The sequence below is a fragment of the Suricata suricatta genome, chromosome 3 (genome assembly GCF_006229205.1).
Source record: "Suricata suricatta isolate VVHF042 chromosome 3, meerkat_22Aug2017_6uvM2_HiC, whole genome shotgun sequence".
NCBI classification, from domain to species: Eukaryota; Metazoa; Chordata; class Mammalia; order Carnivora; family Herpestidae; genus Suricata; species Suricata suricatta.
Window position 1 is genome coordinate 113994320 of NC_043702.1, and position 22719 is coordinate 114017038.

The 22719-nt window shown below is 38.2% G+C and overlaps 1 protein-coding gene across 2 annotated transcripts in view; it reads right to left on the reverse strand.

The window, feature by feature from the left end:
* Positions 1-22719, reverse strand: part of SMYD3 (SET and MYND domain containing 3) — a 694896-nt gene that overhangs the window by 401900 nt on the left and 270277 nt on the right. The gene's annotated exons all lie outside the window — the stretch shown is intronic.

Sequence of the window (22719 nt, forward strand, 5' to 3'; positions counted from 1 at the left end):
AACCAATTTGACAATAAACTATTATAAAAAAAAAACGGGGGAATGAATATGCTCCTCTCTCTATAAGCCCCGGAGGCCCACTCACTAGCTCTGTCAGGGCACGTATCTGGTACTGGTAACAAGAGATACCACGTGAGAACAAGGACACATTAAGCAAAAATCACTAATCCCTAATGGCGAACAGTCAGCCCTACTAGCAGGGGGCCAGAAGCAGGAGCACTTTTTCTGTGCAAGCCTAGCATTTTTCCACAGGTAGAAAATGTGGGTTCATCTCTAGACCAGCTGAAGCACACACATGCAACTCACACTACTATCTGGGTCGCTAGTGACCTGAGCAGATGGTATGTGCATTTTATGTGAAATGTTTAATTAGGCTGTAGGGAATGTAGCAGTACCAGCTGTTAGGGCCTGCTGACCTTGGTGAAGGAGGAGATATCAGCAAAATGAGGATTGCACTGTTCAGACAAGTCCCAGAAATGGAGCCTGTTTATGAAAATATCAGCTACCCTAACTTTGTCACACTGCAAGACAAGAAGTGTCGGCCCAAGCACAGCGACCTGGCTCCTATCAATCACCTTCAGGCCCTCTGGAGTTATTAAAAACTAGTTTTAAATGATTTACACTAATATATACATAGGAAAAACTCTGGAAATACATACTTCAAAATAATGGTTCTTATTTATAGATGACGAACTTACGGGTGATTTTTATTTTCTTTTTCCATGTGTTTTTATGATTTGAAGTATTTAATGTAAAAAACCAATGACATAACGAGGTAAGTCTTCTTATATAGTACCCGTGTCCCTGAAACACTGCCTTATGAATCCATACTCTGTTACAAGTAAAAAAAAAACTTTCTCATTTACATTTAAGCAATTTTTCATTTTTCATAGCTGACTTCCCCAACTGGCCTTTGCAGCCCTCTAGCACCTTAATACTGAGTTCTGGTCAGAGAGAGGAGACACAGAATCCGAAGACAGGCTCCAGGTTCTGAGCTAGCTGTCAGCACAGAGCCCAACGCAGGGTTCAAACCCAGGAACCATTAGATCATGACCTGAGCCAAAGGCGGATACTTAACTGACTGAGCCATCCAGGCACCCCGAAAACAACAGTTCTTAAACAAGGACTTACTGACCTCATCTGACAAAAGAGTCCAAATCATCTTCCACTCTATGTAATATAAATATATAAGTTTACTAACATATAAATGTAAAGTTTCTGTGGCTATTGACACAATATGGTGACAAATCCGATCCAATCTCTCCTCAACCTCTTTACAAAGAAAAGAAAGGCTAGAAACTAGTAACACCCTCAATTTCCTGCCCTTTTCCAGAGTGAACCCCGTGGGCTGGTTCCTCTTACTGATCATTCATTTAAATTAATTCAAAAAACATTCACTGAACCTTGAGCCAGATGGACACAAGATGCTGGGAACTTTTCCAGCCAACAGAGTTGTCTGCCCTCATGACGCCAACCGTCTCTGCTGCCTCACTTACCCTGTCCTCTTCCATGTCACGAACCCTTGTATTAATCAGCCTGGGCGGCCATAACAAAGAACCCCAAACTGGGTGGCTTCGACAACAAAACCACATTTTCTCTCCCTTCGGGGCCTGAAAGGCTGAGATCGTGGTGCTGGGCAGGATTGGTCTCTCCTGAGGCCTCTCTGCTTGGCTTGGACGCCAAAGTCTGGTCACTGTCCTCACGTGGCCCTCCTGTGAATGTGCACTTCATCCCTAGGGTCTGTCCCTCTTTCATAATGACACCAGTCACAGTGGATTAGCATCCCACCCTAAAGGCTTCCTTTTACCTCAATCACTTCTTAAAGACCTTATCTCCAAATAGATTTACATTCTGGGTGAAAGGGGGTTGAGACTTCAACACAAGAATTTTGGAGCAACACCAGGTACCATGATACCCTCCCCTCCCCTGGGTCCAGTCCCTCACTTGGTCCTGGCTGCTCTCCCTCTGGAAACAACATTCTCCCATCCTTTTCATATCTAAGACAACCAACAACTCCCCGCCCCCCCCAGGCCTTATCTTCCCCTATTCTACCTGGCCACTATCCGTAACTAACAGATGTGACATCAGCCAGAACTCGAGTCTCCAACTCAAATTAGCAGAGTAGAGCACCAGGAGGGCAGGTGGAGGACTGGAGAGGCCAGTCCCATCCAAAGGCGGAAGCCATGGGCCACTGCCGCGCTAACTTTACTCCTGTGCAAATAGGAAAAAGGACATCAGCCGCCTCCATTTTGAGCTCAACCCTTCTGGTTGATTAAGGTCTTTCCATTTTATCCCTTACTCAGGCACAACACCCTGAAACAGGCAAAGCATCCGCTGGTGGGAACTTTAAGTATAACTTCAGGCAACAGAGACTGCTCCGAGCCAGTGAGATCCCACAGATCCCATAGACTGATCCCAAGGCAGTGATCAATCTGACCTTCACTGCCCACTCACCTACCCTCGGGGACCCACTGACCTTTGGCCCACATTTTCCTTGCCCCGTGGACCCTGTTCTTCTGACTTTTAGGAGAACCTAGAAATAGAATTATGTGAATTTTCCCAAGTTTTATATGCTGGTGACAAAAATATACAAGCAACCCCAGGGAAGCCAAATGAAATAGGCCTGTAATCTCCCATTCTCCTTTTTCCCAATTCTTTGCCCCTATAATCTCTTACTTTCTACATTTCCTACCTATCCTTCATTTCCCACGTTTCTGAAATCAGGCTTCTTACACCAAGTCCCTTCCTCGCAGCGAAATATCTACTGCTCCAGGCGTCCCTGGCTTTTTAAACATCATTTTATTTGGAGGGGAAATGTATCTGGCCAGAACTATCCACTATATTCGTCTGAAGGACAGACTTCATTCCTGAGATGTCAGGTTGCAGTTCTGGGGGAGGGGGGGTCTCTGCGGGGTCTGTGGACTACAATAAAGAGGTTGTTGTACTTAAGGCAGGGGGAGAGGGGGAGCAGCATGAGCACACACCCAGCTGCAGCACATCTCTCTGTCGGAAAAGGGGCATGTGAACAACAGAATACACCCTCACACAGCCCTGCTGTTTATTTATTTTTTAATGTTTATTTTTGAGAGACAGAGAGAGACACGAGCAGAGGAGGGTCAGAGAGAGAGGGAGACACAGAATCCGAAGCAGGCTCCAGGCTCTGAGATAGCTGTCAGCACAGAGCCCGACGCAGGGTTCGAACCCACGAACCGTGAGATCATGACCTAAGCTGAAGCCGGCTGCTTAACCGACTGAGCCACCCAGGTGGCCCCAGCCCTGCTGTTTTTCAATGCCTATGTAACAGGAATCAGACAGTAATGGATTAAAACACCCCTGGCTCCACCACCATGAGGCCAAATTACTGAACTTTTCTACATCTGTTTCTTCAACTATAAAATGGGATCCTAATGTTAAATTAAAACCTATAAATAATGTTGGGGAAATATTCAACATAAGTGATATGATGAGTTTATCTGTGAACGAATTTCAACCTAAAATGGAACTGGAGGACATAAAAGGGAAAATCTCACCCACCTGTCCTCTGAAAAACAAAAATTTAAGGATGGAGAGACTGATTTCCCATCAATGTCCTCTTTACAGAAAACTGGGAATATCAGAATTATCTTAAGCGATTGGAGCTGGTGAGGGGCTGCCTCCTACCAGCCTGCACAAGTCTGCCTCTTGGTTTCCAGAGGCGTGAACCAGACAGGCCCCAGGATCAACTGGCCTCACAAAGTAAGCTGCACAGAGCTCTTGTTTGTGACCGGGTTTGTCTCCAAGGGAATTTTCAGAACTAACTCTCAACTCGTTTTTGAATGTGACAGACTCCACCTGAACGGCCTCCTCATTACATTCCCTGCCCACGAGCAGCGGGGAGTCCAAGCCCTCTGCTGCGGTGCGCGTCCTGAACTGTAATTCCTCTCCTTTTCCTGAATACACTCGTCCTTTTGTCAATGTGGAGCTTTCCTCGGTTTACCTTTGCATTTAGGTTGACATACCTAACATCTTATCTTCACTTTAATTTCAAAAGGAAAACCAAGGCTCCCACATACTAGACTTACCATTTCGGCTCTGGTTTTCCTATCACACCTGGACAACTGTCCTCATTTATCTCTGGTGTCACATTCACAGTAGGATTCATATTTTTCTACTGAAAAGTTTACATGAAATAATATTCTTTATTCTTGGGACAATTTCAACTACATGTGAAAATAATAGGAAAAAATAGAACTCTTTAAAAATATATTTTATTAAAAAAATGAAACAATTTAAAACTGAAATGAATAAAAAGAAAAATTGTTATAAAATAGAAAAAATGCTAATTTTATTTATCCCTTTTGAAAATTTTTATGTTAGGCCATCCTGGAAATCCGAAGTATGTGTCCTCAAATACTTAGATATGCTCAAAGTAATCAATTAGTGTTGACCCAAACTACCGTTAAAACAACTATCATACATTAAAAAGTAAAAAGTCCAGTGAATACATAACTGAACATCAGAACAGGGGAGAAAATCTACACTGAAGTCAATATTCTTCCATAAACCAACATGAAATTTTCTTATAAGAAGAAATTAAAAGGAGTTATGAAATATCTCTTAAGAAAAAGATTACCTGAATTCTTTGGGTAAATGAACTAGCTAAATACATTAAGCAGGTATTTGGGTATGCTGAATGTCCTATTCACAAAATAAACTGAGTTAGCATCATTCGGAAAATTCCAGTGGTTCACAGAGCAGCACAAGACCAAAGGGGGGAAAACTCTGCACAGAATCTGTATGCTTTGAAAAAAAGAAATTCAAGTATTAATTTTGTCTTGCTGTAAATGCAAAACAAGCCAAATCAAGTACTAATTTTATTCTAGATTTTTATCCACTAGAGCACATAAAGGTGATCTGGACACTGCCGAAATAGAGCCTTGGCTCAGCATCTTCGCAGGCAAGTTAATTTGTCATCCTGACCAATACATGACTAACCATATAGGGTAAAGAGAGTAGTTTGTATTTAATCCTTTAATCAAACTCGGGAAAGATTGAGAATATCTTAAGACCTTAGCTATTTTAGAACAAATATATTACATTTTAGTATAGTTTCAGAAACTACATTATTTCAGCTGACTTTAACAACTATAAAAAGTCAAATTTATAGTAATTGAATCCATATTAATTTTTCACAAATAGTGATTCACTTTTCAGAAATAGTGCCCTGTCAAAAGTGCTATCACACTTAGAAGCTGCCTTAAAAAAAACAAATTAAATTTCCCGAACATTCCATTCCTGAGCATTACTGGCACACACTGTCATCCAACACGACAGCACGTGGGCAGATAGTAGGACTTCAGATCTCCTAAAATAAACAAAAGGTGAGGTCTCTCCTATACCAAAAATGGATAATGGATATAAAATCACATTCAAATTGTTTGCCTTATCCAAGCTATATGAATAAATGTTTTACCTGAAACATCACAAAATTCAAATCCTGGGTATAAGTTAGTTATACATGTACTTCTCACTTTTAAATTAGACTTTCTCCAAGTCTAATTTAAATGATGATGTGGTTACACTCCAATAAACCCAGCACACATTGAATATTTTGGAAGTCAGAAATGCATTCAGGACACCTAACTACCAAACAGCATATCTTACTTAGCCTAGCCTACCATTAACGTGCTCCAAACACTTCCATGAGTCTACAGTACAGATGGGCAAAATCAAATAGCACACAGAGCCTATTTTATAAGAATACTGTAATGAAAGCAAAACCAGAATGCTTCTAGGAGTATAGAATTGTTGAATGTGTGTCGGTTGTCTACCATGATGATCGTGTGGCTGACGGAAGCTGCGGCTCACAGTCCCTGCCCAGAGTCACAAGAGTATCCAAAGCCTATTGCTAGTGCAGGAAAAGATGTGAATTCAAAATCACAAGCATGTTTCTAAGAGAATGTGTATCACTTTTACACCATCATAATGGCAAAAAATTGTAAGCCAAACCCTCATAAACTGAGACTATATTCTACACCATCAGATTCTCAGTACCTGTTATCTGTTATATGTATGCTTCTCTTCTTTGTTATTTACATTGTATCTTCTTCCACATCCTAATCTGGTTTTGTGAATCTCCAGATCTCTCAGAGCTTCAAGATGGAACACCCAAGTATGTATCCTCTTCTTTCCATCTTAAATTCGCAGTAAGGAGCGGAAAAAGACAAGGAATTGGGTGCTACAATTCATATCCTAGGAAAACAAATCACATCCTAGGAATGTGACCCATGGGAAATGGACCCATGGGAAATGTCCCAAGGGTAACATTTATCAAGAACATTTACATGAAGAGCAAAGCTCAAAGTGCATCCAAAGAACTGTTGTAGAATATAAAAAGTTTAAAAAGAAAGAAAAGCAGACATTCTAAAGTCTACAAATTTAAACTCTGGGACATGTAACATGCTATTCATTTTACAGCAAAAAGGAAGACAAATCACACATACCTGGTAAGGTGTGGATATGCTTAAGAAAACTTCTGAGGTTTGCCTTTTCAGGTTGACACACACTTCTTAACTACATCTACTATTCAATCTCAAGTTTTCACAGGAATCCCATCAATAAAACAGACAAGGCCTGGAGACATCAAACTGGACTCAGTCCACTGTGGGGGTTACGGCTTTACATTAACTGGTCTGGTTAAGTAAGATGTGTAGTCTACCTCTGGTGATACAGAAGATCATTTGCATTCTCAAAATTTTCAACAATGAAGAGTGACAGGAAAGAATCAGCCTAACTTTGACAAAGTCATGCCAGGAGAAAGGGTTGGAGAAATGAGTGGGAAGTGAGGTGGAGCACCATACCCCAGCTTAAATACGAGAAGGTAAGTAACGGGTGTGGGGATGGAAGGGAAATCACGCATCTGTCTGTTTAAATGTTGAGAGACTGCTTAAATCTGTCTGCATGGGAAGAGGGCTATAAAGAGGACTTCACACGAGCGAGCCTACGAAGATCACAAGTTTCAGGACAAGGTGCACATTCCCCTCCAAGTAATCAAGACATCATCTGAAAATGACTTAAAATGTGCCTATTTTAAGAAGACTTCTGCTTTGTATTCCCAATAAAATCTAAAAAAAAAAAAAAAAAGCCTCAAAAATGAACAAAAGCTAGGGATGAGTGTGACATGAAAAGTCAATAGGTTGAGTTTAAAAGGAAAATGGCTATGATTTCAAAAGAATAAATGGAAGCTTAAAATTTAGATCCAAAACCATAAAAAGCAAAAAAGACAATACAGAAAATCAATCCTGAAGAGCAGAAGACAAAACGGAGAAATTCTCCAAAGTCATTAGAATAGAGGTCAGCAAACTACAGCCTGAACCCCTATCCGGCCCACATTCTGTTTTGTTATGTCCTGTGAGCTAAGGATGGTTTTTACAGATGAACACTTGTAATCAATTAATGATAAGGAACTTTGAACCCCAATTAAGCAAAAAGTTATCATTCCCCAAAAGAATTATATTCTGCTCATTAGATCAGTATTGCCAAAGCAAAACAAAACTCTATTCAAATATTATATTTTAAAGTGAACCAATAAAAAATTTATAGAAATTTGTTTTCTCTTGTTATACAAATACCACATAATATCCTTGATTTTGCCTCTTGGTACACAAAGCATAAAATATTAACTATCTGGCTCTTTATAGAAAAAGGTTTTTGACCTGTGCTTTAGAGGAAAGAGAGAGATCTTTATGCTAAGGAAAAGATAATGGCTAAGGGGTCAAGAAGAAGAAATCCAACCAAAGAATAATGGGTGTTTCAAAGAGGCACCAACACAAGTGGGAGATATAAACAAAGATATCATTCAAATAACTTTTTCTGATATAAAGAAATTTCTAAATTTGATATCAAAGGGGATTTCAGAACTTTAGGCAAAATAATTCAAAATGACTCACACTCAGACAGCCTTAAGCAAAATGTTTGAATTTTAACGTTGAAGAAAAAAGTTCCAACAACACAGAGGCAGTGTTGGGGCAAGGAGAAAGAGACAGGCTGCCCATGAAGAAACAAACACCAGGCTGGCCTTTAGACTTTCCCTCCACAACAGTAAAACCATGCATGGCACAGATCCTTTTACTTTGCTCTTGAAGAAAAAAAACATTGCAACTCAGGAATTTCATTTTCAACTGCGTTGATGTTTAATACCTAAAAGTCATAAAGACACTCTTTCAGATACAGTAAAAGGCTCAGAAAAATCTACCACCTACCCAAAGTTTCCTAATATGTGTGAGTCTCTTAATATTTGTCCCCAGGCAACAGAGGGGAGGCAGTAGGAGTGAAAATTTCAGAGCAGAGCCTCTGGATGGAGACCTGAACATAGCCAGAGTCCAGGCTCCAGACCAATTATTTCAGCTCTCAGCAGCTCCATTTCTGCATCTGTCCAGTGAACTTATTAATGGACTCTACCTCAGAACAACACAGAGAAGATTAAACGTGAGTTAGCTCACATATAGGGCTAAGCACAGTGGCACTCTATAAATGCTTAATAAATGTTGTTTGTTGTTGTTGCTACTATTATCCTGCACTCTACGGATGAAAAGAAATTGAGAATCAGGAAAATTGGGGATTTAAAGTATTATAGCACTGATGATCAAAAATGACAGTTAAACAGTCAACTCTTGATAATGATTATAAACATGGTAAAAATAAAAAAACAACTCTTTAGGAATAAAACATAACAAAATATTGAAATTCACTAATGACACAGTTATAAAAGACTACATTTTTGAAACTGGGGGGAGCATTAGAGTCAAAATATATTATTTTTTAAAACATACTGAAAAATAAACAGATTTTTGTAATTAAATTTAACTTCAAACACATAAGAACATAAAAGCCAAGAAAACCAAGTTCATGATACAAAATAGCAAGGAAGCACTGAATGCAGAAAAATGAAACACCTATCAGTTGCTAAAATAAATGTAAATTAGGGGCCTGAGTGGCTCAGTTGGTTAAGTGCAGCTTCGGTTCAAGACATGATCTCACAGTTCCTGAGTTGGAGTCCCATATTGGGATCTGTGCTGACAGTTCAGAACCTGGAGCCTGCTTCAGTTTTGTCTCCCTCTCACTCTCTGCCCCTCTCCCACTTATGCTCTGCTTCTCTCACAAAAATAAATAAACATAAAAAAATTTTTAATAAATGCAAATTATTTAAACTCCCCTTAACCAGAAGGACAAAGAACTTAAAATAGAGCCAAGAAACAAATTCAAATAGAAAGATTAAAAATTAGAGAGAAGGCAAAGATATGCAAAATATGAAAACAAAAGCAGAGTTAACAAAATAAAATTAGGTAACATAAAATCTGAGCAAAAATCAAGACCTTAGGTCAATTTACACTGATACCAATCCTATAATGAAACATCCATAAACCTTTCATCTTTCAGTAATATAACACCAAAATGTGAAAATTAAAAGCTGTGGAGAAATGAGGAAGAACAAACTGGAGCAGAAGACCGCAAGACACAACATTCAATCCACAAACACAGTTGTGGAAGATTTTATCTACAAGGTTGGGTTATGAAACACACCAACTCCGCATTCACCAAACAATAAAACACTTATGAAAAGATGTCCATGAAAGGGTCTGAACAACTGTTCATCTATAAAACAAAACAGCAAAATATGTTGAAAATATTCCAAACACTAGAAATTACTGACCTTTTAAAAAACACAAAATTCCATCTGCTTGAAAACTCAAAGAGCATCTCTATAACATATTTCTTAGAAAATAACAAAAAAGAACTTACAGTGTAGACTGCAGCCAACACTGTGCTTATAATTAAATCCATACACTTAAAGGCTGTCATTAAAAGTTTTTTTCAAAAGAAAGGCAAATATACTAAATATCCAATTTATCAAGAGGAGGGGGCCTTAAGGAAATCATGAATAAGGAAACATTAGAATGTACATTAAATAATGGAAAGGAAGCTAAAAAACCTCTTTATTGCAATGGTATTTATATTAGTGAAAAACTAGATATAATCTAAACAACAGAAAACTATATTAACTTTAGCATTAATTTCCAGTTAATTTTTTCTGCTATTAAAAACCATATTTATAAATATTTTAATGAAATGCTACAAAGTCTTTACATAAAAAGGTAGCATATAAAATTTTATACATTAAGTAATACCAACTGTGTGAAAACAAAAAGAGAAAATCACTTAAACATACAAAAACCACAGTTATAACTACAGGCTAAAACATGGACAACATTTTTCATCATTTTCTTAGATTTTCCCTATTTTGTAAAATGAGTAATTCATTACTTCTAAAATCAAGGAGAAAATCACACTATTTTTAAACTGAGTGCCCACTACTAGAATGCAGCTATCATCTTTTAAACTTTTTTAATCAATGCATAAATGACACATAACATTATGTTGGTTTCAGGGGCATAAGCAAACAATTCGATATTTGTATACATTACAGAGTGCTCACCACAGTGAAGTCTAGTTAAACATCTGCTACCACACACGGTTACAAAATATTTTTTCTTATAATGAAGACTTAAGATCTACTCTCTTAGGAACTTTCAAATATGCAGTACAATATTATTACCTAGAATCACCAGGCTGTACATTTAATCTTCAGGACTTATTTATGACTGGAAGGTTGTATCTTCTGACCCCCTTCACCCATTTCAAAACCATCCTCCAGCTCCCACTTCTGGCCACCACCAAGCTATTCCCTGTATCTATGCAGCTCTCGCCATGCATACTGACTCTATTCAAACTCACATTTCTGCTTTAAGTACTATTAACTATGCTTGTACATTTAGGAGAAAAAATTTGAGCCATTTTTAAAACCACCGGAGTATTAAAAATAGAAAAACTGAACTTGAGTAATTTCCAGAACAAGAAACCTGTCATTTTCAGGTTTGCCGAGATGAGTGATTGGTAACTGTCCTGCACCTATGAGGTAAGTGCTACCTTTCAAACCACCATCTCACTGAAGCACAGTTAAACCTATACATTCCTGTGCAACACTGGCTCCCACAGACAGCTACGCAGTCAGGACTTCCCAGGTGACTCTGCAATGCAGCCTGGGGAGCTAGTTTTCCGTTGAGATGCCAAATGTAAAAATAAACCCAGCCATTTAGGAGCTGTCATGTTTTATTCGAAAAATTATTCCTTCCCTGTAGATCTGTGGTTTCTAAAGTCTGAGGAGACCTGAAGCATTCTTAACTGTAATATTGCCTGTATCTTGGTATAATGGCTTTTCATCTGGAAGAGTATCTCTATGTATATAAAGAAAATATAAAGGAAAATCAATTCCGTATCCAAAAGTTCAGGAGACAAAGAACTTCTAGGATGCATCTGTTCTATAAAGTAAGATTATATCTTTTTGTTTGGGGTCTCTATGATGAAATAATTCTAGAACAATAGTTCTCTTTGCCTCACACGCTAACTGAAAGCACAGGGATCTCTCTGTGTGCACTTTCTGTTTCTGCACCAGACCTGCTCTCACAATGGCAGCAAATTAAACAAGGGGACTCTGGGAGCCCAGGGTGTCATAAACAGGGCCAAGACTGTCCCACACTGACTTGGCGTGGTGAGGTGCATTATAGGGAGCTGCTATAACCACAAAATGTACAAAGATACTATTAGGATAAAAGGAATCTAAACATGTGGATACTTCCTTTCTCACCCACACTGCACTAATGACAGAGTTCAATATTCTAAACAGTTCATTTCTAAGGGATTACCACACTTCTCCAGATACAAAGCCATTTATGCCTTTCAAGTTATTTGAAAGGTTTCGGTAATAACCCCTCAAATATTCACCTCCTGTCGATATTCTAAAGAGTAGTTTCCTGGATGCAAATACAGAAGCCATATTAGCACTTATGGACGTTATGTATTTGCACTATGGAAAGAACATACATCTAGAAACCTGTCCTCTGGTGCATTTTCTCTTGTGGACAAAACAAAAATGCATTGCTATTTATGTGGAACCATTCGGGTGTTACAGGCGTTTCTGTAACATCCAAGAATGCACTGGCCATGACCAACTAAAGTCGTTTTTGGCTTATCATCCTTCGAGCTGAATTAATAATACTAAACAGCATGTGGGATGAGGGAAAACACAGCACAGAGCAACATTAAAACCCCTTTCTACCCAAGCATAATTCATTCTGATCTTTACTACTTGATTCAGCTAAAGGTCAAACCATATATGATGGTTTAGATCCAGAAAATATATTATTTAGCTGTGCAGCATGGTCTGAAATGAGGGCAACTAATTTAAAAATGGAAGCAATTTGGAAAATACAAATGTAATGAAAAATGCCTCCATTATGAAGTATATAAATTAAGTTCTACTATTGATTACCGCCAACATTTAAAATCTCCCCACTCATACTGGTAATGCCTTTAGTGTAACTTAATTTTCTTCCTATTGTGTCAGTACCTTCAATGAACATCATTCTGGTGAGGGACCAAACACAAGGTCAGAAATGTTACTGATGATAAATTACAGACCTTAATAACTTTTGAACAGTTTTAAATGTACAAGTCATCTATGAGTCATTTAGCTTGATAGATGCATGGATAAAGAACTACATGAACTAATAAGAACCATGTGTTAGTCTACACTACCACATGGCATGAGGCCAAGATCTAATAAAGAATAAAACTGGGCTTTGGAGCATATGTAACTGAAGAATGAAAAAAAGTAAATTATCTTAAGAGACTATATGAACAATAATTACTTATGAATTTATACAAATACTTTATAAGCACAAGAGGTTTCATTAAAGGACTGGCCAGATTCACAACAGACAGATGGCTGAAATGTGACCAGGTTTGGGATAGGAAAAAAATAGGCGACCAGTAGATTCAGATGATTGCTTGGTCATTTGGTTTTTTTGCTTTTGGTGAAAGGGGGTGTGAAAATCTTCATCTTTACTGCAGACTCTTTGGACTGGGGCTTGTATACTTTATGTGTACTCCGATTTTTTGCTCTTGGGTGAGTCACAAGTAGCATGGGCTGCCCTCCAACAACCACAGATCAGGTTCTGGAAGGAACCCAAATCAGTCCCAGTCCAAGAAGGCTAAAGCAGTTCTAGTGTGGAGAATCAACTGAAGAATCAAGCTAAAAGAGGCACATATTGAACAAGTAATAGTTTCTCCACTACTGAATTAAAACTGACAAGTGACATCTTGCCTGGTGGAACAGTGAAGAAATCTTCACTAATCCATCTACTTCAGTCACTTCTCAAGATTCATCCCCCTGCCACCGTATCACAATCATCAAGGCAGCTTGTTTAAAACATGTATCCCTAAATTACCTGCCAGACCTCTGGTAGTAAGATCGCCAGTCTTTTAACAAGCTGCCCTGGAGATTCCCACGAGCCCAGGGAGAAGACCAAGGTGGCAATTCGTCCCACCACACGTGCACAGCTCCCAAGGCTCCTCTCACTTCCCACCGTCATGCCTACGGTGCACACGTCAGCAATGCAAGGTACACCAGACTCTTTCAGAGCAGCATGAATGAATGAATAAACGCATGAATGGGAAAGTTAATCTTATTTCTGAAACAAAATAGGAATTCGGATTCCAATAAGTGGGCTCTACAAATCCATTCACAGCCTTCTCAAAATCCCCACAGTGCTCCAAACTTTTCAGTCTATGTATTTGACAATATGATCTGAGCTTCTCAAATATTGGTCACAGTAAACTGTGAAAAGAAAGAGGAAATGAAAAGCGCCAATTCTGATTTCTCAGAAACGTCATGATGCTCTGCCGCTTTCTGTCCTGCATCACTGGCTGGCAGACGCCACCGCCTTCCCAAGCACATCTGCTGTGAGAGCCGTTGCTTAGCAACAGCAATCAATGCTGTATTTCCTCTTCACCATTTTCCTAAAGACTGAGATGATGCTTCAAGGTATTATTTTCAAATACCTTCTGTTTCACTGACCAAACGTGTTTGTTAGTTTTTCTATTATGCACAAAGAAATCAGGAACCAAATCAGCACAGGAATTCAAGAAATAAAGAAAGAGAGAAGGTCAGTGTAACACAGGGTGCTTTGGGATTTGTTTGATGAAGAAAAATTCTTTGACAGCTCATTGGCTGTATTTGCTATACCCTTTCATTCTGCCATTTTAGAATTGATTTCTGCTAGCTCATGGGAGATGAAAGCCATTACCATGAATTATCATTCTAAATGCAGATCCACAAGGTACTGCCATAAAACACAAAAAGCAAATGATTTTCAGAAACTGGTTTAATACACATTTCACATTCCTGTTAAAGCTTGTGTCTTGGTTAAATTCTTACTAACTACTAGCAACATTTTCCAGCATCTTTTCACTGATAATACAAATCTTTCAGATAAGCAATGCTTATAATCTAAATTACTTGGTGTTTCTGATATAATTTACAAGCTAAATTATATACACACAATAGTAACATTGACTTTGGAAAAGCAGATACGAATTTTTATTTTAAATACACCTATATGTCTTACCAGTGAATGGGTTCTTCATATAAAAACAGGAATGAGACCCAGGAACTTCATGAGATGTTTTCCAATAAAAAGAGTTGATATTTGCTTAAGTATATGCACAGTCGGTGGTGGACCTGTCTGGGTGGGTATTATGTGATGATTATTTTCTGCATTTATTGAGTGCCTACTATGTATAAATCTCTATGGGCAGCATAAAGATGAGTAAAATATGATCCCTGTACAAATCTTGTGCTAGAAACAGTCACATCAAGAAGTGATACAGAAGAATATAGATTTTACCTCAAGTATTTGTTTAGCTACAAATACTGTCCCAGTTAATATGGATTATATCTGCAACACAGACTAGATACATAAATCACAGTCCAAGGTCTTTATTTTTTATGATAACATTCAGTATTGATAATGATATAGTATGATAAAAATGTCATAATTAACTGTAAAAGACATCAGGCCAGGAAACTAAATCAACCTTTCTGAAATATTGGCACTATGTAATAAACTACTTAAACTATGCACATGCTAAACTCTGACATGGTAATTATATACCTAAGAAAATAGTTTAAGGAAATAAAGATGCCAACAACAGATCTTTATTTCAGCTATATTTAAAACAGTAAATAAATACCCAATATTAGAATGATTAAATGAATAATGATGCAGCTATATGATGAGTATTACTAAAATCTTTTTCAAGAATATTTTATGAGAGCTAGAGAGTATACTGCTAAGCATATAAGGCAATCAGAGAAAGACGAATACCATATAATCTCACTCATATGTAGAATTTAAGAAACAAAACACATGAGCAAAGAGAAAAAGAGACAAACCAAGAAACAGACTCTTAACTTGAGAGAACACAATGATGGTCACCAGAAGGGAGGGAGTGGAGATTGGGTGAACTAGGTGATGGGAATTAAGGAGTGTGCCTATCCGGATGAGCACTGGGTGATGTCTAAAGTTGCTGAATCACTATATTGTCCACCTGAAACTAATATAATACTTATGTTAACTGTACTGGAACTAAAATTTTAAACTTAATTTTAAAAGGAAGAGTATTTTATGAAAAGAAACATTGTTCTAATGTTAGAAGGAAAAACAATGAAAGAAAATAACCAATACTAAATGCAAAGAAAACACAGTAGAGGAAAACATCATAAGATTAATAATCAGAGATGACGTTTATTTCTTGACTTTGCTTTTTTTATGCCTTCCTAGGTTTTTTATATTGGCTATCACATATTTTGTAATCAGAAAAATATCCCAATAAATAAATACATTAGAATCTTATCTGAACTTCTATTTACAGATTTTTCAATTTCATCACGGAATTTCAGCCCTCACTGGTCTCCTAAGCACTGGCAACTTGAATGATAAAGTACATAAGTTTCTCAAGTATTTTCGAATCAACTTCATATTTCCATAAATGTCTGATAAACTTGGTCAATATTTTCAGAGAGGACAGTCATAATAAAAGCATCTGATTTAGTCTAAGGAAAATTATCTTTTATTTAACAATTATATAAATATGCACCAAGGATAGGACATGCAAATAAAATGACAGGATGCTATGGAAACATTTCAATGACTGGTGCTCTTTTGATGATCTTCCAGAAGATATAAGGCCCCAGGCACAGCATTTGTCTTGTATCAGAATGGACTGTCTGTCCACAAAAGAAGTTTCTAGTACTGTCTGAGGCAGGTGATTCTGCAATCTACAACTGCTTACCCCCTACCACCAGAGAGACTAAAGGGTCAGGGATGCAGAGAAATGAATAAAATTAGGAGAATCTGTCAATAGAAATTAGTATTTCTGTAAATCTTCCTCTATTCACATTATATAAATACACAAACAATATTCTTTTTCTCAGTGACTATAGGCACCAACAAAAGCAGTATTCTAAGCCCAATAACTGAGGTGCAGACTTTTCAATCTTTATACCAGCAGAGAATATGTTAATACCTCCAATATCAAAGAAGGAAACTGGAGTTTTAAATCATGAATTAAGTTGACCAGAGTCACTAGCTAATCAGCAAGAAGACAAAACTCAAGCCTAGGTCGGCTCATCCCCTTAAGCAGTGCTCCTTCCCTTACAAACATGTGACATTTGGGCAAGTGGGTAGGAGAGAGGTATCCATTTCCAAGAAGCAACATGGACAAGAAAGAGAGGCAGAAATAAGCAAGACGTCCTGAGATCCCTACTCCTCAGTTGGCTAGAACAGGGGCAGGGGAACACGTGGCTTGCACCGTTTCCAAGCCAGGATGGTGGCCCTGGTCATGGTCATAATTAGTTGCACCCTGATGCTCCTCTCCCTGGCTCTACCCTCCCTTCCAACTTGATAATCTCCCCTTGACCCCTGGGGCCACTGAGATACTTGTGGTGGCCATGGGCTCCAAGTAAACCCCAGTTTTAAATCTGCCTATGAATAAGAAAAGTTCCTCCTATTCTGATGCTTTCTCTTACTCCAAATACTTCCTTTCCCTTCAAAAAGTGCCTTTCAGTGACCTAAGCTCCTGCTATCAAGAGCTCTGCAGAGCTTGCCCCCATAACCTGCCCTATTTGCTGGCTCTCTTGTACCAACAAAATGCCCCTTCAACAACAGGAGACAAAGATACATTAACCTTTAGTTAACCTAAAGATACAGTTAATGGTGAATTAAACACATGATCTCCGTCTCCCCACCCATCATCATCCAGACTTTCTTTTTTTTCAAAAGAAGTGATGGTATTAGCCCAAATGGAACATGGTCTTCAAAATACCCCATTGGGAATGCTGAAATGGAAAATAACAAGGGACAAGTCTTGAACTCCAGAGATCAGATTTCACATCTAAGTTTACTAATCAGTAGAAGGTGAAATCTTTGAAAAGACTTCTTTGGTAAAAGCATGCAGAATGAACTGAAGAGGACGGACACAGTGTCAAATGTCAACGCAGTCTGTTTCATGCTAGAACGTTAAACTGAGCACGGCAAGAAACTCAAAGGAAAAACAGGCTGAACCCTTAATTAACTGTACATGGGGTACAATAAAGAGAAAACCCGAAGAGAGGAGATTTGACACCAACATGTTAAAGTTTGTAATATCAGCTTATTATGGAAAGAATCAAATACATGAAGGAGGTCTCCAAAATAAAACCCAAAGGAATTTAGAAATTAGCATGCTGAAGTAAATAAGCAAACATGCAATAAATATGTCCCTAAAATTTAGGGCTAAGATAGAAACTGTTTTAGACCATTGGGTCCTGCCACACAAAGAGAGGGGCTCCATTCTATCCAATGTTTTCCATAATGGTCCTTGAAAATATTTTTTAAACTTTACAAAAGGAGCTACCAGGATATATAGGCATAAAAAAATCAAGAAACAGTACCTTCTGATTACTGAAGAATGACAGTTAAAAAACACACAAAGAGGGATGGTGAAAACCCATTTCGCAGCTAAGTGAGCTGAATCCCCAAATGCACAAGCCTGTTTTTATGCTAATAGTATTATACAATCACATGTATATATTCTATTATTAAAATCACTTTCTACTATGTAGTAAGTTAAAATTCATGGATATCCCTTATTTTCTTTCTCTTCTTGTTTTCTTTTTTGTTTTTTAGGTCTCTACCTCGCTAAAGAACATTTCTGCTGGGCTTTCCATTCTTTATTCAGTCCAATTAAACTGCAGTGATTCACCAGTTATTACCACCACAGCCATACACATGTTGAAGAGAAGATCGTGATTATAATCTGCACAATTACCAACAGCTAGATAGCATGTCTAAACACAGTGTTTTGAAAAACAGTTTCATTTCTGATGGAGATCAAGACAGCAATAAAACAGTTCCCCAGTCTCTTCACTAAATACATCTTTGTTTGCACGGTCTATGTATATTGTCATGGGGCAGGTGCAGAAAAATGTAAAATATAAATACTTAAAATCCAACTGAGCTGCTGTGAAGTCAATGACAAAGAAAAATACAAACATAGGGGCTCCATGGGTATGGCTAAATACATAAATAACTATGAAATCACCAAAACAAAGCAGCACATCCATGTTTCTTGCTGGTGCTCATTATAACTCAACAGCAATATAGTTTTATTAATCCTGAGCCACCTGGATGTCAAGTAACACTAACTTCATCGAGTCTGAAGCCCCAAATAAAGTTACCAATAATGAACAACATCATTAGATTTGCTTTCTTTTTAAGAAGAAATCGTTCATTCGACTTGGTTTGTGTTTAAGGAGAAATCATTATCTATCTCTCTTGATCCCACACAGTAACTCGACTCCTCCTTAGTCTTCAGGCAGCCAGGCTGACAAGCAGCAGGACAAAGTAGGAGTGAGCAGAATTCAACTGACCATAGAAAAGTCAAAGGACAAACTGATTTTGCTCTAAAAATCCAAACATCTGTTTGTTTGTTTTTTTAAAGCTACCCAGAAGTGGAATCCTGGATGATATCAGTCCAACTTATCTGACAAAACTTAAAAATTGTATCTACTTGGATGAAAGTCAATGAGCTAACCACCTTTGGATCTTCCACTTGAGAAGTTACAACTCTTAAAAAGGACTTAAAATAGTTTTTCAAATAAATTATAGTCCTTTAGCTATAAATCCATATGATCAGCAATTCATAAGGAAAGTGAAGAGCAAGCAAAAGATGGAGGCATTCTGGCTACTAGAAGAAACAAAGTTGAGAGGAGACTTCAGAAAAGCCAAACAATAAAGCATAGTTCCATATCTGAAAATCTGCTGAACCAAATAACCCAAAGAGCTCTCCTGACATATTTTAAAATGCATTACTACATTATTTGTATTCTTATTTTAGGGTAAAAACACATAAAAGATATTTGGGGACAACTGGGGAATCTGAATACAGATTAGGTATTGGGTAAATATTAGAGAACTATTATTCATCTTCTAAGGTGTGATACCATCATTCTATAGCAGAACGTCCGTAGTTTGAGAAGATGCCCAGCAAAACATCCAGGGTCAAGTGTCATGACACGTGTGACTGACTTCCCAAATGTTCAAGAAACACCCAGGTATGCATGCACACACGTGTGCACGCGCACGCACACACACACACACAGCTAATATGGCAAAAGATTAACAATTAATGACTTTAGGTGATATCCTTCCATCTTATCTTTTCTTCATGACAAAGTTTTTATAATAAAAGATGAAGAAAAATTAAGGCATGTAAGAAGTTCTATTTAAAAAGAGAAAACTGAAAAATAAAATTCATCATCGTAATGACAAAAAAGAAAAGTATCCCTAGATAAATACATTGAAGCAAAAGCAGCAAACCTGAGAAATTAGGTAATGTATCCAGCTAGCTTTCTCCCTGGATAAATCTGGCTAAGCCAGGGAATCCTGAACCTGCACCTGAGAGCCACCTGGGCCACACCCAGTGTGGAGAATCTAAAACCAGACTCCTGAACAGACCTAGATGACCAGGACAGACCAGAGGATGACAAGCTTGGAACAAATTACAGCAAACCCACTCCACATTAGGGACAGGAAGGAAACTGTCAGTCTAGACCTGAGCACTAGATAGAGTGGTATACATTTTTTCCTACAGAACTTAAAACCACAACTTGGCGATTGGCTAAGCTTGCAGCCTAAATTAACATTAGGTTTCTGGTCCAAGAAGCCTCAAGCACAGAAATTAACCTTAGAGGGATCTAGAGCTGTTAAAGCCCTCATTAGCCACAAGAACAAGAGTAAATTTGTTCTGGATGAACATGCCTCCAGTGTTCAACAAACCTCAAAGAATTTCAAAAAAGCTTGAGCTTATGGTTTAAACATACAAACATACATCCGCACGCACGCACACAAAACAAGTGAACAAAGACTTATGAGAAAGTCTCAGCAGAAATATCATATGGCTGAATTAAAAAGATCTCATAATTTAGACTGTCAGAATTTAAAGTAAGGTTTAATATGCTGAAAGATATAAGAAATGGAAAATATGAGAAACGATAAAAAAAATGTTGTAATGTCTAGGCCAAAAAAACTTCTAGAACTGAAAAATACAATTTTAATTTAAAATGCTAATTTGAGAATTGGCAACAATCCTAAAATCCTACAATGTCAAATGTGGGTAAAGAAGATTTGAAACAATGTGAACTCTGATACACAGATGGTTCAGTATAAATGTAAACAGCCCCTTTGGAAAAGGATTTGATGTTATCTAATGAAGCCATGGAAAGCGTACTCATGTCCCCTCAACTCCATCACAAGTTACGCATCCTACAAAAACTACTGTACACATTCAACAGAGGTAAGTTCACAAATGTTACAGCAATGAGGTGTGTAATAGTTAAAAGGAAAGCAAATCAAACTATGATATATTCACATAATAGAAAACTCAGTGAAACTGAGTGAGCTATAGTTACATTCATCATGGATAAATTTCAGAATACTAAACCAAACAAAGGAAGTAGAAAAAGAACACGAATAATCTGACTTATTTTCGTCAATGTTTATGGATTTATTTTGAGAAAATGCAAGTGCACAAAGGGGCAGAGAGAGGGGGAGAGACGCATGGCTGGATCTCATGAACCTGAGATCAAGACCTAAGCTGAAATCAAGAGTCGGATGCTTAAACGACTGAGCCCCCCAGGCGTCCCTATATGTTTTTAACTTTATCAAATGAACTCAGATTGGGGCACCGTAATGATAAAAATTATTTAACAAAACCAAAAAGCAGTAATATGCTTCAGTATCCTAGCCAAAAGCATGAAGTTATACCCCATAGCAAAAACACATGCCTTAGAAAAAAGAAACCTAGGTGACATTCAGGATGATCAGAGCAAAACATCCATGTATATCAAGAATATAGAGGACACCGTGGTGAAGAAAAGACCAATTTTCACAAGGAGACGTCCGTCCTGCAGGTACCAACAGCCGTGCACAGACGGCCCGGGAGACAAGCCTGTCTGCAGTAGAAGCTGGCTTATGCTAGCTGATCAGTGAGTTGTCTTCTCCCTCTATTTCTGTCCATCCAATTCCAGCTCTAGTGATACCTTGTGAGTGCAATTTTGGGCATTTGTCATATTCTTCTAAACCCAGCCTTAACTTTATATGGTGAAAATGTTAAATTTTCCCCGACTGATACCACCTCTTTCCACATCTACTGACTGGGATATGGCTTGTATTCCGGGTTGTACTGTACTCATCATAATTCATGTTGGAGCCAAATCTGCTATTTTGACTGTGATGTTTTGGCTAGAAGCTGAACAGATGGATAGTTTTTCTCTGGTATGAATATTTGCCAACATTTGGAAGGGTGTAGAACTTATTCTCAAAGAAACCCAAACATAACCGTGAGGAGTCTAACAAATAATTAAAATATCCACCATGACAGATACAAGGCTCTGCAGAAACACAATGCGTATTCAGAAATCTTGATATAAAATGACAGTTAATCAAAAGAACACTTAGGTAATATTGCTGGATTAATGCTACTAATGATCATAATAGAATCTGGAATTATATAGGTATTGTGTTCATGACCATCTGCTTCCTTCCATTCTGTGAAGTAGATACTGAGGCACCAAGGAACAGAGCATGGGAGGAACCTGCGTTACCCTAGAAAATGGGCTTCTGGAAAACAGACCCGGGGTCAGAGCTTGTCTGTGCCTTGTTAGCTGCATAACTCCGAGCAAACAATTTAATTTCAGAGACCCCTCCATCTCATTTGTAAACAGGCCCCGTAACACACAGTACACAAGGCTCCCGGGAGAATATGTACGCTCCTCACAAGAGCACCTATCATAGAGCAGCTTCTTAAAAACTATATCCTGCCTTAAATAATAATTTGATAATGAAGTCCCAGTTGACAAGAAAAATTCAAACTTTTCATCTTTACTCCCTGCAAACAGAGTCAGAGGTAACTGAAATTTAGGGCAAGAGAATAGTCCACACCTGAAACATCAGTACCAACTGGAGGTTGCCAGGAGTCCCAAACACTCCACAACCCCACTTGGGCGGCTTCTCATGGGCGTCCTGAAGGAGCAGAGAGTCTAACGCGCAGGCCACTAGCTAGTTCGGTAGAGACAGAACCGCCCTACCAGTAATGCTCACGATTCTAAAGCACATAGCCTCTAACACTGCTATCTGACATCTAAGGCATGCGTACATTTCTACACAGTTCAGCAGTCATGTGGTGTCACATCTAAACAGCCCTCAACATTCATTCAGATGCCCAGTTTCTGTTACGTGGGAC